We start from the raw sequence: 20,411 nt of genomic DNA, 5'->3' as shown, positions 1-20,411 counted from the left end.
AAAGCCATCACAGCTGTTTTGTCACAGTATGGGTCAGTGCTGGCCAGCTTGCAGGAGATGGCTTGTGGTGCTTAAAATACTGCATATACTGCTAATGGGCTGCTGGGGCAGTTCAGGAAAGGCAAAACGGTTTTGGGTCTCATCCTTGCCTCACCAGTGATTTGTGAGCTTGAATGCCTGAACATCTCTTTTCAGAAGAGAACTGAAACCATTGCTGGCATGAGGGCTGCTGTTCAAGTTGTTAGGACCTCAATCAAGGCCAAAAGAAATTTGGCAAGTTTCAAATCTCTGTTTGAAGAGGCGACGGCTGTCGTTCAATCTTTAGGTGTTAAGCCCATTACCATTCCACAGACCAGACCGCCCCCAAAACGCTTCATTGAAGGAGCTGAGGCACATCAGCCTAAAAGTGCCAGGGACCACTACAGAGGGGAATTCTTTAAAGTCCTGGATATTGTAGATGCAAAGCTCAGTGAGCTATTTAACCAGGATGACTTGTTGACTTTGCAAAAGTTGGAAGAGACACTTCTGAGTGGAGAGATTGATGCTGCAGTCATTGAGAAATACTCAGAGTTCAACAGAGAGTCACTTTCAGTGCAGCTTTCTATGTTTCGCCTGAGCTACTCATTTAGCAACAGTGCAGAGGCTGCAGGGATCATTCGTGGATTGCCTATAGAGGTACGTAGACTATTTGGGCAAGTGGAAAACCTGGTCAGGTTGCTTCTGGTAGTCCCTGTTTCATCCTGTGAGGCAGAGAGAAGTTTGAGTGTCCTCCGCAGGCTCAAAACCTGGCTCCGGTCCACAATGTCTCAAAACAGACTCAACCATGTTGCTGTCTGTCATGTCTATCAGGATAGACTTGACTTACTGGACAAGAAGTCAATTTGCAAGCATTCCGTGGCTGCAAATGACAGGAGGAGAAAACATTTTGGCTCTTTTGCCTAGGCCACTGTTTTTCAACCTTTTGTGTGTCACGGCACGTTTGACACTGTTGGATAACACTACAGTGCTATCTAGCTTTTATTTGTATCAGTTCTACACAGTAATTTATATTTATCAGTTCATTACATCCACTCAGTTCAACAAACCCACCCCATAAAACAATACCTGTTACAGAAACGCAAACAAGAGTAAACCAAGATATCCCGCCCCGGAGTGAAGATGGACCTTCGTCAGAAGGATTTATGACGCAGGGTGGTGAAAGCCAGAAGCACCTGGAAGCCACTCTGCCGAAAACCATCCTCTCAACCGGTGTTACAACCACCATCGGTACATGGAACGTAAGGACCATGTTCGAAGCTGGAAAGACCGCACAAGTTGCCACCGAGATGAACAAGTACAACCTTGCCATACTCGGAATTAGTGAATCAAGATGGACGGGTTCTGGACAGAAGAGGCTTACCACAGGAGAGCTGCTGCTGTACTCAGGCCATGAGGAGGACAATGCACACCACACCCAGGGAGTCGCTTTGATGCTGTCCAAGGCTGCTCAGAGAGCACTCATGGGATGGGAGGCACATGGCTCGAGAGCAATAGCAGCTACATTCAAAACAAAGAAGGAAAGAATAAACATGAACATCATTCAATGCTATGCCCCAACCAACGATAGTGACGAAGAGAGCAAGGACGAATTCTATAGCAGAATACAGACCATCATCCAGAGATACTCAGAAAGAGACATTACCATCTTAATGGGAGACCTTAATGCAAAAATAGGAAGTAACAACAGAGGCTATGAGAGGATAATGGGGCAGCATGGTCTAGGCGAGATGAACGAAAATGGAGAGAGATTCGCAGAACTATGTGCAAATAACAACCTTGTCATCGGAGGAAGTGTCTTCCCCCACAGGCGAGTACACAAAGCCACATGGGTATCACCGGACCTCTCCACTGAGAACCAAATAGACCATGTATGTGTCACCAAAAAGTTTAGGAGGTCCCTCTTAGATGTACGAGTCAGAAGAGGAGCTGACGTAGCATCAGACCATCATCTTCTCGTTGCCAAAGTCCAATTAAAGTTGAGGAGAAACTGGGCAGGTGAGAAGAACCAGAGAAAGAAATTCAACACAGCACTTTTAAGAGATCCAGCAGCAGCAGAAAAATTCAAGATCGAGCTAAAGAACAAGTTTCATGCCCTGCAAGAGCTAGATAAAGAAGGTGAGGAAAGAAACATAGATGGGATGTGGAAGGTGGTAAAGGAAACGGTAATTACAACCTGCAATGTAGCACTGGGACCACAGAAAGATAACCACAAGGCTTGGATATCAGCAGAGTCAATAAAGAAGGTGAAGGAGAGGAAAGAAAAGAAGGCAGCTCTTAACAGCAGTCGTACAAGAGCAGAGAAAGTAAAGGCACAAAAGTACAGGGAAGCAAATAAGAACGTGAAAAAAAGCTTGAAGACCGACAAGAGGAACTACATAGAGGCCCTTGCATTAGAAGCAGAAGAAGCAGCTAGACATGGGAATCTGAAGGACCTGTATGACACCACCAAAAAGCTGGCAGGAAAGACCAGTAAACCTCAAAGACCAGTAAAGGACAAAGAGGGAAAGCCAATAATGGGGGAGGAAGGACAGAAGAAAAGATGGTTGGAACATTTTGAGGAACTTCTCAACAGACCAGCCCCACAAGACCCACCACACATCCAACAAGCAGACAGGGATCTGCCAATAGACCTCAGTGTACCAAGAAGGGAGGAGATCAGGAAAGCCATTAAAAAACAGGACCAGATAACATCCCGGCCGAGGCACTGAAGACGGACGCAGAGACCATGGGAGAGATGCTCCACCCTCTCTTTAAGAAGATGTGGGAAGAGGAAAACATCCCATGTGAATGGAAGGAGGGCTATCTTGTGAAGATGCCAAAGAAAGGGGACCTGAGCAACTGTGGAAATTATAGGGGGATCATGCTACTCTCCATCCCAGGAAAGGTCTTCTACAGGATCTTACTGGACAGGATGAAAGATGTGATTGACCCCCAGCTTAGAGACCAGCAGGCTGGCTTCCGCAAAGACAGATCGTGTACAGACCAGATTGCTACACTGCGCATCATCCTGGAACAGTCACTCGAGTGGAATTCACCACTATTCATCAACTTCATCGACTACGAGAAGGCCTTCGATAGTGTGGACAGGGAGACACTCTGGAAGCTTCTCAGGCACTACGGAGTGCCAGAGAAATTAACTAACATCATCAGAAACACCTATGAGGGAATGACCTGCAGAGTGATCCACGAGGGACAACCTACCGGTGCTTTCAGTGTACAAACTGGAGTGAGACAGGGGTGCCTACTATCGCCATTCTTGTTCCTGCTGGCAATGGATTGGGTAACGAAGCAATCCACAGCAGGAAGGAAAAACGGCATACAGTGGACAATGTGGGCGCAGCTCGAAGACCTGGACTTTGCAGATGACTTGGCCCTTCTCTCTCATACCCAGCAGCAGATGCAGGAAAAGACCAGCACCATCGCAACCAACTTTGCTCGCCTCGGTCTCAACATCCACAGAGGGAAGAGCAAAGTCATGAGAGTCAACTCTGCCAACACTGCACCCATCATGCTGGAAGGCGAAGCTCTGGAGGAGATTGAGGAGTTCACCTACCTTGGCAGCATTGTCAACAAGCAGGGTGGAACAGATGCAGATGTGAGAGTCAGGATTGGCAAGGCCAGAGTTGCGTACCTCCAACTAAAAAACATCTGGAGCGCAAAAGACCTGGCCATCACAACAAAGATCAAGATCTTTAACAGCAATGTGAAGTCAGTCCTACTCTACGGTGCTGAGACATGGAGGACTACGGTGAATACAACAAACAAAATCCTGTCATTCATCAATACCTGCCTGCGACGAATCCTCCAGATCCACTGGCCTAACACCATCAGCAACAAAGAACTGTGGGAACGTACCAGCCAAAAGCCAGCGGACGAAGAGATCCTCCAACGACGTTGGAGATGGATAGGCCATACTCTCCGTAAACCAGCCACAAACACCACAAGACAGTCCCTCAAGTGGAATCCCCAAGGGAAAAGAAAGAGAGGTCGGCCGCGAAACACCTGGCGTAGAGACTTGGAGGCAGACGCCAAGAAAATGGGCTACACTTGGGGACAGCTTGAGATGTTGGCCCAGGACCGGGATGCATGGAGAACTCTTGTTTGCGGCCTAAGCCCCAGAAGGGGTAGTAGGCGATGATGATGACATCCACTCTAGTTTTCATTTGCCTTCACACACCAATCAGTTAGGGGAAATGTTCGAATAATATCACATACTCGAGATTAAAAACAAGTTACATTTACGTTTACATTTAGGGCATTTAGCAGCCGCTTTTATCCAAAGCGACTTACAATAAGTACATTTGTCATAAGAAGTGCATCAATATATCGCTGTCGGTACAGAAAGGATGTTCATAGAACCGTTGGTGTATATGTTAAAATTCTTGATGCTGTTTTTCCCTTTAACCTTAACCTTTGCCTGTGTGTTCATTGAGGCATAAGATACAACTAAGAAAAGAAAAGGTATTCAGAAAATACGAATTCAAATTTAGATCAATATTCTTCACATGTTATTTATCAGTCTACCACACTGTATGATAAGGCCTGCAATTAAATAATTGATTTGATATGTATCAGTTCAATACTGCCATTCAAAATGTGTTTTCCTTTACAAATGTATATTTTTAGAAGAATAAAATACATTTGTGAATGGTTTGCAGTGTAGTTCATTTATGACATATTTCTCTTCGAACCATTAATGGATCTGTCAGGTTTCCGATATGTGTCCCCTCCAATGTTAAACACGTTCCTACGCCCCTGGTTTTATTAGCAGTTTATGTTGGGTGGGCAGCTGAAAGGCATCGTACTGAAACAAACGGCTCCTTGCTATGGACCTATTTTGAAGTGCACGGCTCCATTAACTTCCGAATTAAATTAAATTCCGAATTAACTTCCATTAACTCCATTAACTACCAAAGTCTGAGATTTGTCCTTTTACTTAACATGAATGGCGTTGAACACGGATATATAACACACATATCATTGAAATAGCTGTAACAGGCACGGACGTATTGATTACCTGAATGATTATGGGAGACCTACGTAATTTTCATAATATTGTTAATTGTCTAATATTAACATTTCAGTTGCGTTGGTAGGTATTTCATTTTCATTTGCTTGTTTAGCTATGTATGACAGGGTTATGGTTAGCTATGTATGACAGTTGACAATGTTGGTGTATTACAATTCATTATTTGGGTAGGCTACTCCAACTTCGTTGCTGGTCGATATGTAAACATTTACTTTTATATAAATTATTGATTGCATTTTTCGTAAATAGTTAGTTGGAAGGAATCTGTTTCTTAAGCAATAACATTGAACTGAATTTTTTAGGCCTACATACGTTTACAATGTTACTATGGTATTTTATGGAGCAATCTTACATATTTATGAAGTTTCCAGATCAATAAAGTTCTATCTCTTTTTATTTGAACTGCCTGTATGTCCTCTTGATTATAGTAGTACAGTGTGTACCTTGGTTATCAGCTATCATAGAATGGTGTCAATGTGGTATTGGCATATATATTCCAGAATTTGAAAAAGGATATGGATATAGAGTGGGCGACTTTATCAGTATACTCAATCGAGATGGCCACAATAATAACCGCTCTTAGATGGGTTGTAGATACTAAGTTGGTGACAATGTGGTATTGGCATATATATTCCAGAATTTGAAAAAGGATATGGATATAGAGTGGGTGCCTTATCAGTATACTCAATCGAGATGGCCACAATAATAACTGCTCTTAGATGGGTTGTAGATACTAAGTTGGTGACAATTGCCGCTTTCACACCAAAAAGAACCGAGAGCCAGTTCCGGGCTGGTGCTAGGGCCAGTTCCAAACTGGTTCCAGCCTTACCCCAGTTAAGAACCGGTTGGTTTCACACCGGCGAGAGCCAGCCACGGAGCCGGCGAGAGCAACGTCATGACGTCACTGCAAACGTTTGCTTACGTCTCCGCTTTACCAGCAACCCTCGCAGTTTCAAACAACAAGAACAATGGTGGAACTTTTTCTGGACCTCGGCAGAAGACCAAAATCCAAGGAGACAGGTTGTCTCCTCCACGGTCCACTGCGATTTTGTCTTAGCGTCCATCGTTCACTTCGATGATTTAAAAATGCCGCCCTTCGTTGGTCTTCCTGGGATAACCCCGCCCCCTGCCCCCTGCGTAAAAAGCGGTTCTCGTTTTAGCCCAGCTCTAAAGTGGGGCCAGAGTTGAACCGGTTTTTAGGGGCCGGAGCCGGTTCTTTGGCGGTGTGAAACCAAAGCCCTGGCCCTAGCTCCGAACTGGCCCGGAACGATTTTGCGGCGGTGTGAAAGGGGCAAATGTGGTATTGGCATATATATTCCAGAATTTGAAAAAGGATATGGATATAGAGTGGGTGACTTTATAATACTCAATCGAGATGGCCACAATAATAACCGCTCTTAGATGGGTTGTAGATACTAAGTTTTATAACAGATAATTCAATACGTGAAGATTTGGTGATAGAGGTAAAGCATCTTCTTTTAAATATTATAAGCCTTGGTTTAGTTATTCAGTTCTGTTGGATTCCAGCCCACCATGGAATATATGGCAATGAAATTGCTGATAAATTAGCTAAAAGATACTAACCTAATTAGAAGAATTTAACCTTAAGTATATATATTTTTTATTTTTATTTATTCATTTATTTTGTCAGTTTGTTTTATTTTGTTTATTTAGTTTCGTTAGTTTGGTTTTTTCTTTGAATTTATTTTTATGATTTAAAGTATCATTTGCCAACGTCCTTGTCATAAAAACTCCTGTGTAGTAGTCCAGTAGGTGGCGGTATATGGGGAAAAACTATGATCCTCCACTAAACTAGAAGAAGAAGAAGATCTCTGCATCCGGTACGTCACGGACTAGGTCACGTGTCTTGGCCCCATAACGCGGAAGCGAATCGCTCCTGTATGTTACCCTGCGCCACTGAGCAGTTTGTATAGGAATGAATGGGCGGCCATTTTCCAGTCTGTGGTCCATCCTTTATTATGTCCATGATGTTACCCTGCGCCACTGAGCAGTTTGTATAGGAATGAATGGGCGGCCATTTTCCAGTCTGTGGTCCATCCTTTATTATGTCCATGGGGCCGAGCCGTAAAGCGGGATGCAAACCGTGCTGCTGCGGTCCGGGCCGGGCGCAAGTTTATTTTTTGCAGGGTGGTAGCGGGAAGCTCGTGAATATTCATGAGGGAACTCATCCCTCATTGGCTGGGACTTGGCTCGCTGGGACTTTGTCACAGGGCTTGTGAAAACAGAGGGCTTGTGAAAATCACGAACGCAAATAAATTAAACGTTGTTATAAATCAACACAAATCATTGTATCAATAGTGTGACACATGTTATACAGTAGTTGTTTTTCGACGAGTTAGCATTACGAGCTAACGTTTGTTTTGGCACTTACAGAAAGGTAGCTATAGAGTTGCCGTGTAGTAGGTGGATTGATAGGTGAAAATCAATATTACAATTCATTTAGCCCTACGCGAAAATATTCTATGGATAGGCCTACAGATTTTATGGCCCTTCTTTCTATAATGTAATTGGTTGTGGGGTGTCGCAGAACCACTATGAACAAATATCAGAAATCATACGGTTTATTCTTATCCATCTACACCTAACCTCCAGCAGCTCCATCTCCTCAAAGTTGACATGGGTCTGGCAAATGTTGCAAGCTTTAATAAATCCTGCTATTATGCTCACTACTTCTAGAAAAAGAACAGAATGGAATCTTAATGGAAATATCAAGACATGGATGGACAACAATTAGAAAAAAAATAATTGGAAATAATCACCAGCTGCCGAAAGCACTGCGATGCACTATACATAACGTTATAAAATATAATAAATAAAAAAAGGATTTAATACAGTAGCCCCCGTGACACATAACAGTTTCACAGGGGCTTTTAGACGAGTGAGCTAACGTTTGTACTGACAGAAAGGTAGCTATGGAGTTGCCGTGTAGTAGGTGGGTATCATGTGTCACATTATTCGTGTTGATTTATAACAACGTTTAATTCATTTGCGTTCGTGATTTTCACACAAGCCCTCTGACAAAGTCCCAGCGAGCCAAGTCCCAGCCAACAAGTCCCAGCCAATCAGGGATCAGTTCCCTCATGAATATTCACAAGCTTCCCGCTACCACCCTGCAAAAAAGATTTTCGCGGGCCGGGCCCACTTGGCAACACCCCCATTCACTTTGTATTGGATCCCATATCGCATATAGGAATTATTAACAATATGTATTTAGCACCCTGACACGTTTATGTTGTAATGTCAATATATTTTTGTTTCTTAAGAAAAAAATGCTAATATTTGAGTATTAGTGTGAACAGCCACCTGCCTCGTGGACATATTTTATGTAACTTTGGTTATAGCGCATGTTGCTCATTATTGTTTGACATTGTTTTATTTCTAATTATGTTCAATTCATTGCTTGTCAGTGCCATTTCCTCTGTGTTATCACATTGTTTTCCGCCACGGTTTTCTGTGCTTTTTGAGGACGCTACAATAGCTCTGAGAGCATAATCCTCCACACCGTTTCTCCTCCCCTATGAGCCCACATCAAAAAATTCTATAGTTTACTATAGTAAATAAACTATACCCAGGTGAAAAAGTAGTATACTTTAGTGTATTACAAGTATAATTCAATTATACAAAAGTTAGTACAAGTATACTTTTACTTTTTTTGCTTAATTTAAAGTATACTTAACATATACTTTTAAAAAGTGTACTTCACAATAGATGTCATTAAATTCAACTTTAACGTACTTAAAAATAAGTATACTAATTCTGCAATACTTAAAGTGGTAATGCTTTGTACTTTTAAAAAGTATACTTTATTTTAAGTTTATTTTAATTGTACCTAAGTGTACTTAGAAAAAGTATACTAAATTGCAAATACTTAGAGTGGTAATTTAGTGTACTTATAAAAAGTGTACTTTATTGTAAGTGTATTGTAATTTGTACCTAAGTGTACTTCTGAAAAGTACACTCATTTTCAAGTATTTTGGAATTCACTATTAAAATACTTTTTGTGTGTAATTTAGTGTAATTTAATTTCACTTCATTAGAATTGTATTGAAGTATACTTCCGTAAAGTTCACTTTAATTTAAGTTAATTTTAAGCTGTATTTCAGTATCCTTAGCAAAAGTATACTAAGTTGCAAATACTTAAAGTGGTATTTTAGTGTACTTCTGAAAAGTACACTTTGTTTCAAGTCCTTTGTAATATACTATTAAAATGCTTTATTAAAGTATACTTAAATTTCCCTTTATTAGTAGTGAATTTAAGTATACTTCCTTACAGTTCACTTTAATGCAAGTTAATTTTAAGCTGTATTTCAGTGTACTTAGAAAAAGTATACTAAATTGCAAAAACTTGTAGTTGTCATTCAGTGTGATTCTGAAAAGTACACTTAGTAATACACTATTAAAATGCTTTATTTTTTGTATACTTTAATTTCACTTCATTAGAAGTTTATTTAAGTATATTTCCATAAATTCCACTTGTAAATTGATGCAATGGGTTATTTCATACATCATCACAACCAAAGTGTTGAATTAATCAAAATTACAGTTAAATAATACTGAAATGGCTACTTTTACTAGCTCCAACGACTAACTATTAAAGAAAATCCAAGGCTAGAACCACATTTTTTAAATAGCAAGTTTATAACGGCCATCCAATCAGTGTGCGGCTGCAAATCGACGTCCAATGAGAATGTAGTATTTAGGGCGCCAATTGGTGGTGTAGTCAAATACACTTGGCGCGGACGGTTAGTGTTCTATTTGAAATTGAGCAGTGAGCACCTAATATCTCCGGGTCTAACAATGACAATGTTTGGTTTGTTTTATTTCCAAGACGGCTCCGTTAGAGCAGAAAATACATCCGTCATACGTGATGTATACAGAAATAAAAAAATAACGGTTAACTGCAGGGAAGACCTCGGTAATTTGGCCTACACAACGGCGACACCAAGAGGCGAAGCCTATTGCAGCCAAATTGCTTTTCGTTGGAGGTAAGTCAGTTCCAAAACGGTAGTGAAATGATTCCGAAATACTCTTTGTAACGTCAGCTAACTTTGGCTATAGTCTGTTAGAATGTTACGGTAATGATGATAGGCTAATAGAAAGAGTTGCTTTTATCGAAGTATAATGCTTGAATTTAGTAATCGAAGTAAAGTTACTGGATCAACTGGCGTAGTGGGGGCCTGTGGCGTAGCGGGGGCCTGTGGCGTAGCGGGGGCTACGTTTGCACCTGAGAGCGTCTTTATGTCGTATTTGTATTGTAAAATGTAGGAATGTTAGGTAATGATGATAGCCTAATAGAAAGAGTTGCTTTTATAGCGGGGGCCTGTGGCGTAGCGGGACCACGTGGCGTAGCGGGGGCACGTGGCGTAGCGGGGGCACGTGGCGTAGCGGGGGCACGTGGCGTAGCGGGGGCACGTGGCGTACCGGGGGCTGTTTTTTTACGTTTTGCACGCTCCGATTGGGCACGCGCTCCCAACGGGCACGCCCCCAATGGGCACAAGCACTAGTCTGTGTCAATGTAATATATTGTTTATCTTAAGTCTTAAATCACATGCGTCCTTCCTGTTTTCACAGACACGGTGAGGGAGAAATTCCCCAACAGCATGGTTAGTGAGATCCGGGCCCTGCTGCGGAGGAAATGCAATAATGAGGGCTACACCAAGGTTGCTCCTCAGTAGCTTTATTATATATGTTATATATGTCAGACGTTTTAAAGTTAGGTGTTGTTGAATGTATGTTTGTATTAATATTTAAATTAAAGTTTTGGTTTGTACAATTTAAGTGTTTTTTGTCATGGAACAAAATAGCACCCATGGAGTGTACTAAAATGGTACCAGAAAGAAGTGCATGTGAAGTATAATAGTGATGTATTGTAAGTATATTTCTGTAGTATTTATAAAGTACTTAGCAGTATAACAGTATTGTACATAAAATTATGCACTTTAAATTATAGTATAATAACTATACTTTAAGTACATGCCTTTGATGCTTAAATTGTGATAAAAATGTACTATAAATCAATATTAAATACTTGTATTAACATAATGGCACACTTAAAAAGTGCTAAATATAGTCAGAAAGTGTATTTGAATTTAATTTGAAATATTATTGAGGTATGATAATAGTTAGTTCAAAATACACTTATTCTGTAGTATAAGAAGTGATAAAATACACTTCATATACACTTCCACTCTACATTATAGTATTATAACATTATACTTAAAGTACATGCCTTTGATGCTTAAATTGTGACACAAATGTACTATAAATACATAATAAATGCATTTTTATTTACATAATTGCACACTTTAAAAGTACTAAATATAATCAGAAAGTGTACTTGAATTTAATTAGAAATATGACAGAGGAATGATAATAGTGTGCTAAAAATACACTTCTATTATGTAGTATAAGCAGTGATAAAATACACTCAATATACACTTCTGCTCCTCATTAGAGTATAATAACATTGTACTTAAAGTGCATGCCTTTGATGCTGCAATTGTGATAGAAATTACTATAAATACATTTTAATTAACATAATGGCAGACTTAAAAAGTACTAAATATAGTCAGAAAGTGTATTTGAATTTAATTTGAAATATGACAGAGGTATGATAATAGTGTGTTCAAAATAGACTTATATACTACTATCAATTGAACCATAATGCCTTTTTAAGTATATTTCAAACACACTGGTAATATAATGCTATTGTACTGCAAGTGTGTTTCAAATGCTAGAAATCATACTTTTCACTAGTGTACTTCAGTACACTTAAAGGTTGTCAAAAGTTGTGCCATTTTAGCATACTATTTACACTTGGAGTATACTGGAGTATATCTATAGTAGTACTTAAGGTATACCTTAGTACACTTTGGTATACTTGAATGTGACGAAATTAGTACAGAATACAGTTACATACTAAAAGTGGACTTAGTACATCCTTTCAAAAGTGTAGTTGAAGTATAATATTTTTTCACCTGGGTAGTATACCCTATATATACTATAGTAAATATTGTAGTGTTTTTGAACCTTACTATAGTAGTTTTACTACAGTAAACTATAGTATACTACAGGAAATTCTATAATAATAATAATAATAATACATTTAATTTAGAGGCGCCTTTCAAGACACCCAAGGTCACCTTACAGAGCATATAGTCATCATAAATCGTTTAAAAAAAACAAGACATTGTGGAAAAAATAAATAAATAAACATAATAAATAATAAATAAATAAAACAAAAACAAGACAAAACAAAACAAACAAACAATCAAAACAGTGATCAGTTTGTGGCTACCCGGTCCCAGGAATGTCTCTCACGTCAGAAATACCACACTCTACGATGCGTTCAAAGCCCGGTGGGGCGTTTATTCATTAATAAGAAAAGTAAACTGCGGGGTCGGTACCCAACGCAGAAAAACAAAAATCATACAAGTGGCTCCGTGAGCCACGCTGGCCTCCAGGGAATTGTCTGGGGCGTGCCTCTTCGGCGCACGTCGTCCTGGTGTGCGCCGCCGGGGAAATCCATTAGATCCAGCAGTCTGCTTGGCCGTATTGGGTCCTGGGGATACTCTCGTCCACTCTGTCTCCCGGTTCCCCTCTCTGGGAAAACAAACGGCTTTTTAAAGGGTGCCTCACCCTCCGTCGCAGGTGTTCTCCATTCTGCTGATTGGTGTTACGCAATGGATGCTCTTTGGCTCCGGCTGGTGGATATTGGCGGTATACGCCCTCCACCACCTCTCCCTTGGGCCGCCTGGCCGGAGGGTTTGGGGCCGGGTTGCCACACTCCTCCACCGCTGGTTGAAGCCTCGGGTCGTCTCTGAGTGCCCAGAGACAGGCATCTCGGCGGGATAGAGCATCAGCGTTGGCGTGTTCTCTGCCCGGTCTGTGGTCCACCTGGAATCTGAAGTCCTGGAGGGCCAGGAACCACCTTGTTACCCGGGCGTTGGAGTCCTTCGCGGTGGCCATCCATTTGAGTGGCGCATGGTCGGTGACGAGCGTGAACTCCCGGCCCAGGAGATAGTACCTCAGCTTGTCCAGCGCCCACTTGATAGCCAGGGCCTCTTTCTCCACAGTTGAGTAGTTCTTCTCGTTGGGGAGGAGCTTTCTGCTGACGTACATCACTGGGTGTTCCTCTCCCCCCTGGACCTGGGAGAGTACCACTCCCAATCCCACTTCCGATGCGTCGGTGTGGACTAACAGGGGCAGAGAGAAGGAGCGTTCGCCACCGTCAGAAAGTTGAAAAATGTTAAACTTTTTCGGCAGCGACGGTTCCGTCATCCGATCAGATCGCGTATGCAAATTTAAGCACTGTGACGCGACTCGGGCTCTGACGATACTGGAAAGCGGGAAAGCGGGTAATCTTGCATCGCAACAAGCAGGAAGAAGCGGGAAGAACCCGGCGAAGCGATTTGATTGGCTGACGGATGCCTCTGCAAAGACTACTCCCCCATCCGTCAGCCACGCCTTCCCACGTCCGTTGACTGACGGTGCAGTGGGCACGAGGCGTTAGGGGTTAGTAGGACTGGCTCCGAGCAGAGGGCTCGTCTGAGATCTCCGAAGGCTCTCTCGGCCGCATCTGACCACGTTACCCGGTCTGGTAGGGCCTTCCGGGTCAGATCATTTAGGGGGCTGGCGAGGGTCGCAAAGCCGGGGATAAACCTCTGATAGTACCCTACCAGACCAAGAAACGACTTCACCTGTTTTTTCGAGGTGGGGCGGGGCCAGTCCCTGATGGCGGCGACCTTGCTCTCTTGGGGTCGGACGTTCCCCCGTCCGACTCGGTACCCCAGGTAGGATGTCTCCTCCAGCCCCAGGCGGCACTTGGCGGGGTTGGCGGTGAGTCCGGCCCTCCTCAGCTCTCCAAGGACCGCCCGCAACTGTCGGAGATGGACATCCCAGCTGGCGCTGTGGATGATGATATCATCGATGTACGCTGCTGCATACGCCTGGTGCGGCCGAAGGAGCTGGTCCATCATCCTCCGGAATGTGGCGGCCGCGCCGTGGATGCCGAACGGGAGGACCGTGTACTGGTATAATCCCCAAACGCCGGGGAGGCAAACGCCGTTTTCTCCCAGGCGGTTCGGCTGAGCGGCACCTGCCAGTACCCCTTGGTGAGGTCGAGGGTGGTGAGGTAACGGGCGGGTCCGAGTCGCTCTATCAGTTCATCGACCCTGGGCATGGGATAGGCGTCAAAGTCCGAGACCTCATTGAGTCTCTGGAAATCATTACAGAACCTAAAGGTTCCATCTGGTTTGGGGACTAGAACGCTGCGTGACTCCTCGATGACCCGGAGCTGGAGCATCCTGGCGACTTCCTCACGGATCGCGTTCCTACGGGCCTCCGGTACCCGGTAGGGGGGTACGCGCACCGTGACGCCTGGCGCCGTCTTTATGTCATGCTGGGCCACTGTGGTCCTCCCTGAAATCTCTGAGAAGACGTCCTGGTGTTGCAGGACGACTTCCTCGAGGTCTTGCTTCTGGGCGGGGCTGAGGTCCTCTCCCATGGGCACTACCGGGGTGTCGCGTCGGGCGGCCAGGGGTGCCGGTGCCGGTGGATCAGCTCCCGTTCGCCACTGCTTCAGGAGGTTGACGTGGTATAGCTGGGTGGGTTTATGCCTCCCAGGTTGCCGTACCCTGTAATTCACCTCCCCGACCCGGTCGCCCACCTCGTAAGGCCCCTGCCACTTGGCTAAGAACTTGCACTCTGCCGTCGGTATGAGCACCAGAACCAGGTCGCCGGGCTGAAATATGCGCAGCTGGGCTCCCCGGTTGTAGACCCGGGCTTGGGCTAACTGGGCCTGTTTTAGATGGTTCCGGACGATGGGGCAGACCTGCGCCATGCGGTCCCTCACCTGCTCCACGTGGTCCACCAGGGTGCGCTGGGGGGATGGCCGACTCTCCCACGCCTCCTTGGCGAGGTCGAGGAGTCCCCTTGGTCTTCTCCCGTACAACAGCTCAAAGGGGGAGAAACCCGTGGAGGCTTGGGGCACTTCACGGACTGCGAACAGGACATGGGGCAGGAGCTGGTCCCAGTTTTTCCCGTCGGTGTCCATGGCTTTCTTAAGCATCTGCTTCAGGGTCTTATTAAAGCGCTCCACGAGCCCGTCGGTCTGAGGGTGGTACACCGATGTCCGGAGCTGTTTGACCTGGAGGAGGCTGAGCAGTTCTTTCATTACCCGTGACATAAAGCAAGTCCCCTGGTCTGTGAGCACCTCCCTGGCTATCCCTACCCGACTGAACAGGAGCATCAGCTCCTTAGCGACCGCCTTGGCAGTGGCGGCGCGGAGTGGTAGGGCCTCCGGATACCGGGTAGCATAGTCCACTAGCACTAGAATGTACCTATGTCCCCGGCTGGTCTTTGGGAGAGGTCCGACAATATCTAGGGCTAACCGGTCGAATGGTACCTCGATTATAGGCATGGGGATTAACGGATTCCGGACCGAGGGTCTCGGGGCCGTTCGCTGACAGTCGGGGCAGGCCTGACAGTATTGGACTACGTCTTTTTTCACCCCGGGCCAATAGAACCGGTCTAAAATCCGATCCCTGGTCTTGTCCATGCCTAGGTGGGCTCCTAATAGATGGGTGTGGGCCAAAAGGGAGTCCGGTGAGGAGGGCGTTGCAGTAGTCTATGCGTGATGTGACAAATGAGTGAACTAGGATTTCAGTGCTGGATTGGGTCAGTGATGGGCGGAGTCTGGCGATGTTGCGGAGGTGGAAGAATGCAGTCCGGGTGATGTTGTGAATATGGGGTGCGAATGAGAGGGTGTTGTCCAGGATGACGCCGAGGCTCTTGACTTTGGAGGAGAAGGGTACTGGGAATCCATCGATGATTATGAGTGGAGCTGGGGTGTGTTGTGATTTAGTGAGGGTGGATTTGGATCCAATGAGTAGGGCCTCGGTCTTGTTTCCATTGAGTTTCAGGAAGTTCCTGCTCAACCAGCTCCGGATCTCTTCCAGGCACGTGATGAGGGAGGTGGGGGGGATGGCAGAGGTGGGTTTGGTGGAGATGTAGACCTGTGTGTCGTCAGCGTAGCAGTGAAAATGGACCCCATGGTGACGGAGGAGTGTGCCCAGCGGGAGGAGGTAAGTGGTGAACAGGAGTGGACCCAAGACTGACCCCTGGGGGACACCCAGTGAGACACCTGAACACCTAGACTTGTGGTTGCTTAGTTGAACAAATTGTTGACGGCCGGTGAGGTAGGATGTAAACCAGGAGAGTGCAGCACCAGTGATCCCAATGCCAGCCAGGCGGTCCAGGAGCAGAGGGTGGGAGATGGTGTTGAATGCTGCGCTGAGATCGAGGAGGATGAGAATGGTGAGTAATCCAGAGTCGGCTGCAAGGAGGAGGTCGTTGGTGATTTTGACTAGGGCTGTTTCAGTGCTGTGTTTTGGACGGAAGCCAGATTGGAACGGTTCGTGGAGATTGTTAGTGTCGAGGTGGGACTGTAGTTGTGCGGCAACCATCCTTTCAAGTGTTTTGGAGATGAAAGGGAGATTGGAGATGGGCCGGTAATGGTTAAGGTCAGTTGGGTCAGCACCAGGTTTTTTCAGGATGGGAGTGATGGCAGCCAGCTTGAGAGTGGGGGGTACAGTACCAGTAGTGAGGGAGGAGTTAATTATGTTGGTGATCATGGGGGAGATGGACGGAAGACATGCTTTGACAAGGGAGGTGGGAAGAGGATCGAGCTGACAGGTGGTGGTTTTGGCTTTGCGGATGAGTTCTGAAACGGTCTGTTCTGTTACTGGGGTGAAGTCAGAGAGGGAGCTGATGAGAGGTTGGCCAGAGGTGATCATCCAGGGTGGGTCATCAGAGGGAGTGCGAGATGAGGCCAGTTGTTGGTGAATGGTGTTGATTTTAGAGCTGAAGAAGTCCAGGAACGCAGTGCATTGGGTGGTGGAAATGTCTGGAGGGAGGGATTTAGGAGGCTGAAGTAAGTGGCAGACTGTTGAGAAGAGGACTCTGCTGTTGCCTGTACCAGTGTTGATGAGGTTGGAGTAGTATGAGGTTTTGGCAGTGGTGAGGGCATTCTTGTAGTGATGGAGGTGGTCCGAATACATTTGCCGGTGTACAGTGAGTTGAGTCTTATTGTAGAGTCGCTCCAGTTGACGACCAGTGGCTTTGAGCTGGCGCAGATGAGGAGTGAACCAGGGAGCAGTGTGGGTGAATGAGACTGAGCGGGTTTTCAGGGGGGCCAGAGTGGTGAGGGAGGAGGAGAGGGAGTTATTGTAGTGAGTCACCAGGTCAGTCAGGGAGGAAGCTGGGGGAGGGTTGGGATAGGAGCTGATCATGGTGGAGAGGTCTGTGGTGTTGATAAGTTTGATGTTTCTGAAGGAGATGGTCCGTTGTTCCTTGGTTTTGTGTAGTTGGGTATGAATGTCAAAAAGTACAGCTTTGTGGTCGGAGATGGGGAAATCAATGACATCAAGGTTAGTGGGAGTGATGTCAGTGCAGCAGATTAAATCCAGAATGTGACCTTTGTTATGGGTTGGGAGGTTGACATGTTGTGTGATGCCAAGACAGTCCAGAAGTGATGTGAAGTCGTTAGCAAAAGTACAGGATGGGTTGTCAATGTGGATGTTGAAATCACCAAGGAGGATAACAGTGGGGGACATTGCACATACAGATGTAAGTAGTGATGAGAATTCATTGAGGAAAACGGCGGAGGGTTTTGGTGGTCTGTAAATGGTGACAATGATAGTGGGTTTGGGGCCTGAGAGTTTTACAGCTAGACATTCAAAGGAGGAGTGAAGGGGGACTGTGACAGTGGTGACTTTGATGTTATCACGATGGAGGAGAGCGAGGCCACCCCCCCTCCGAATAACCCGGGGTTTACTAATAAAAGAAAAACCTGGTGGGACAGCCTCATTTAGATGGGAGAAGTCATTTGGTTGTTGCCAGGTCTCAGTGAGGCAGAGAATGTCTAGGCTCTGGTCAACAATAAAGTCATTTATCAAAAGGGCCTTATTACTGAGGGATCTGGTGTTCAGCAGACAGAGTTTCAGACAGGTGAGTGGAGTGTAGCAGGTTGCTTTGAGCAGAGGGGACAGTACACTGTGATTGACGGGACTGACCGTACGGGCTGTGTGAGGAGGGGGACGGGGCCCAGTGGACCAGAAGGAGCGGATGTTTTTGTTGCTGGTGTGAGTGTACTGAAAATTCCGTCCAGGGCCCCGTTTCCCGAAAGCGTCGTTAGCCTAAGTGGATCGTGAAGTGCGTCGAAAGGGCATCGTAGAGTTTTCACTGCGTTTCCCGAAAGCATCGTTGGGAACGAACGTCTTGAAAACGCTCGTAGCTAACGAGTACTCCAGGGGTGCTCGTAGGTACTCGTAGGACGCTAAGTGCATCGTCAGCTATAGCCTCAGTGGCGTCACCATCGGACATTCCGTGTATTGGATGCGTTTTATTAAAACGCATTGCGCCTTTATGTTCTTAGTTTGGTAATTAATAAAGATTATTAATTAATTTATTAATAAAGATGTTAAAATGGCCAAAATAAAACGGGACAGTCCAGAAAATGTTTGCGCAGGCAGGGCACTCAAAATGTGTGAGGGAAAGTGGGGGGATTTGTGCAGACTGACATAGGCTACTCATAAAACGTAGCATAAAATAATGTAAAAAAAATATATAAATAAAAAATAAAGAAATTAAAGAAATTAAAAAAAATAAAGAAATATTTTTTTTTATAAAAAACAAGCAAAGGAGCAGGCAAAAGGCTGGGATATGGTGGGGATTGGTCACGTTGACGGGAATGTTTAGTGACATGTGGGAGGGTGGAGGGGGTTAAAAAAAAGTCTCAATCACTCTTCGACGCGCATGAAAACCAGCCGCGTAGTTATGAGGGAGGCCGTCCTCACACCGATCTTCCTCGTCGTCATCGTCCTCAACGTCCTCCGGTTCAAGCAAAGCCACCCCAGCCTTAGCTGCAATGTTGTGCAACATAGCCGTCACACATATCACGGCGCATGACTTGGCCGGCGAAAACTGGAGCCCTCCGCTGGACTTGTGAAGGCATCTAAAGCGCAACTTCCACCTCCCGATCGTGCGCTCAGGATTAGGACTGATATATGTCGGTTTAAGCCTAATCAATTGTGTTTTAATGTCTTTAGCATTCATATAATTGCAGTCTATTTTTTTCGTAGGCTACTCTGCTGTTGTCCTTGATGGGGATATATTTTAACCCTTTTTAACACAATTTTCCTGCGACATTCCTGCGTCTCCCCCTCCTACGGAGCCCATTTCAGCACCGTGTCAGTAGACAGTTACAATCCTACGACGTCGTGAGTGCAGCGAATGCGCGTTCACGTTAAGAGGAGTTTCGGGAAACGCGACAAAGAAATTATCGATGGATCGCAAGATCCATCGGGAGAATGATCGTACGAGCGAAGATCCATCGTTATCGGGAAACGGGGCCCAGAGCCTCGGTGGATGTATTTTGGTCGTTTGAGAATGTCGTGGTGGGATGCAAGCTGAGGTGGGGGGGTCCTTGAGAAGATCCGTAGACGTAACATCTCCGTTACCGAGTAACGGAGCGGCAGAGATGCGCTCGTTATGTGAGAGTCAAACATAGCGCAATCCAGAGGAACAGGTTAAAAATCCACAGGTTGTGAAGTCGGAAGAAGCCAGCGGTAGATCCAGGCGATTATGGTGAAGACAGAGCCAGCACAGCGGAGGCAGAGGAGTGGAGCAAGCCGGTTGTAGCTACGCTGGAGACGGGGAAGCCAGTTGGACGGCGCCGGGGGTTAGCAGCAGTCTTGCCGGCCAGCAGGTGTCATCCATCAACAGCTGCACGACTCCACACACAAAACACAAAACAAAACACGCAGACGTTTAACGTTCAGAAATAAATAAATAAATCAAGAAAACTGACGCAGTTACTTAACTTAACTTTGTAGTCCGATCCGAGGTCCAGAAGGGTTTCAGACAGAAGGTGTTGAAACTGATAAAAATTTAAAAGACTAGCAAGTAAAAGAAAAAGAAAATCGCGAAATTTACTATAGTTTACTATAGTAAATAAACTACAGTACACCCTATATGTACTATAGTAAATATTGTAGTGTTTTTGAACCTTACTATAGTAGTTTTACTACAGTAAACTATAGTATACTACAGAAAACTGCAGTTTTATTACTACAGTATCCCACATATATACTACTACAGTAAACTATAGTATACTACAGAAAACTGCAGTTTTATTACTACAGTATGCTACATTATATACTACTACAGTTTACTTCATAAACTACAATCTACTGAAGTAAATTACAGAACTTTTATTATACTTTTATTTTGCTATAGAATACTACAATTACGATACCATAGT

At 44.9% G+C, this 20,411-nt stretch overlaps 1 long non-coding RNA gene across 1 annotated transcript; it reads left to right on the top strand.

Moving 5' to 3' along the window:
• The first annotated feature begins 10,003 nt into the window (after positions 1–10,003).
• On the top strand, positions 10,004–10,862 carry LOC132448794 (uncharacterized). Its single transcript, XR_009523425.1, has 2 exons — positions 10,004–10,074; positions 10,661–10,862. It is a non-coding gene; the product is annotated as an uncharacterized LOC132448794 (long non-coding RNA).
• Positions 10,863–20,411: the final 9,549 nt, after the last annotated feature.

Source organism: Gadus macrocephalus, chromosome 20 (genome assembly GCF_031168955.1).
Source record: "Gadus macrocephalus chromosome 20, ASM3116895v1".
Classification (NCBI taxonomy): domain Eukaryota; kingdom Metazoa; phylum Chordata; class Actinopteri; order Gadiformes; family Gadidae; genus Gadus; species Gadus macrocephalus.
This window is presented reverse-complemented; position numbering and strand designations above follow the sequence as displayed.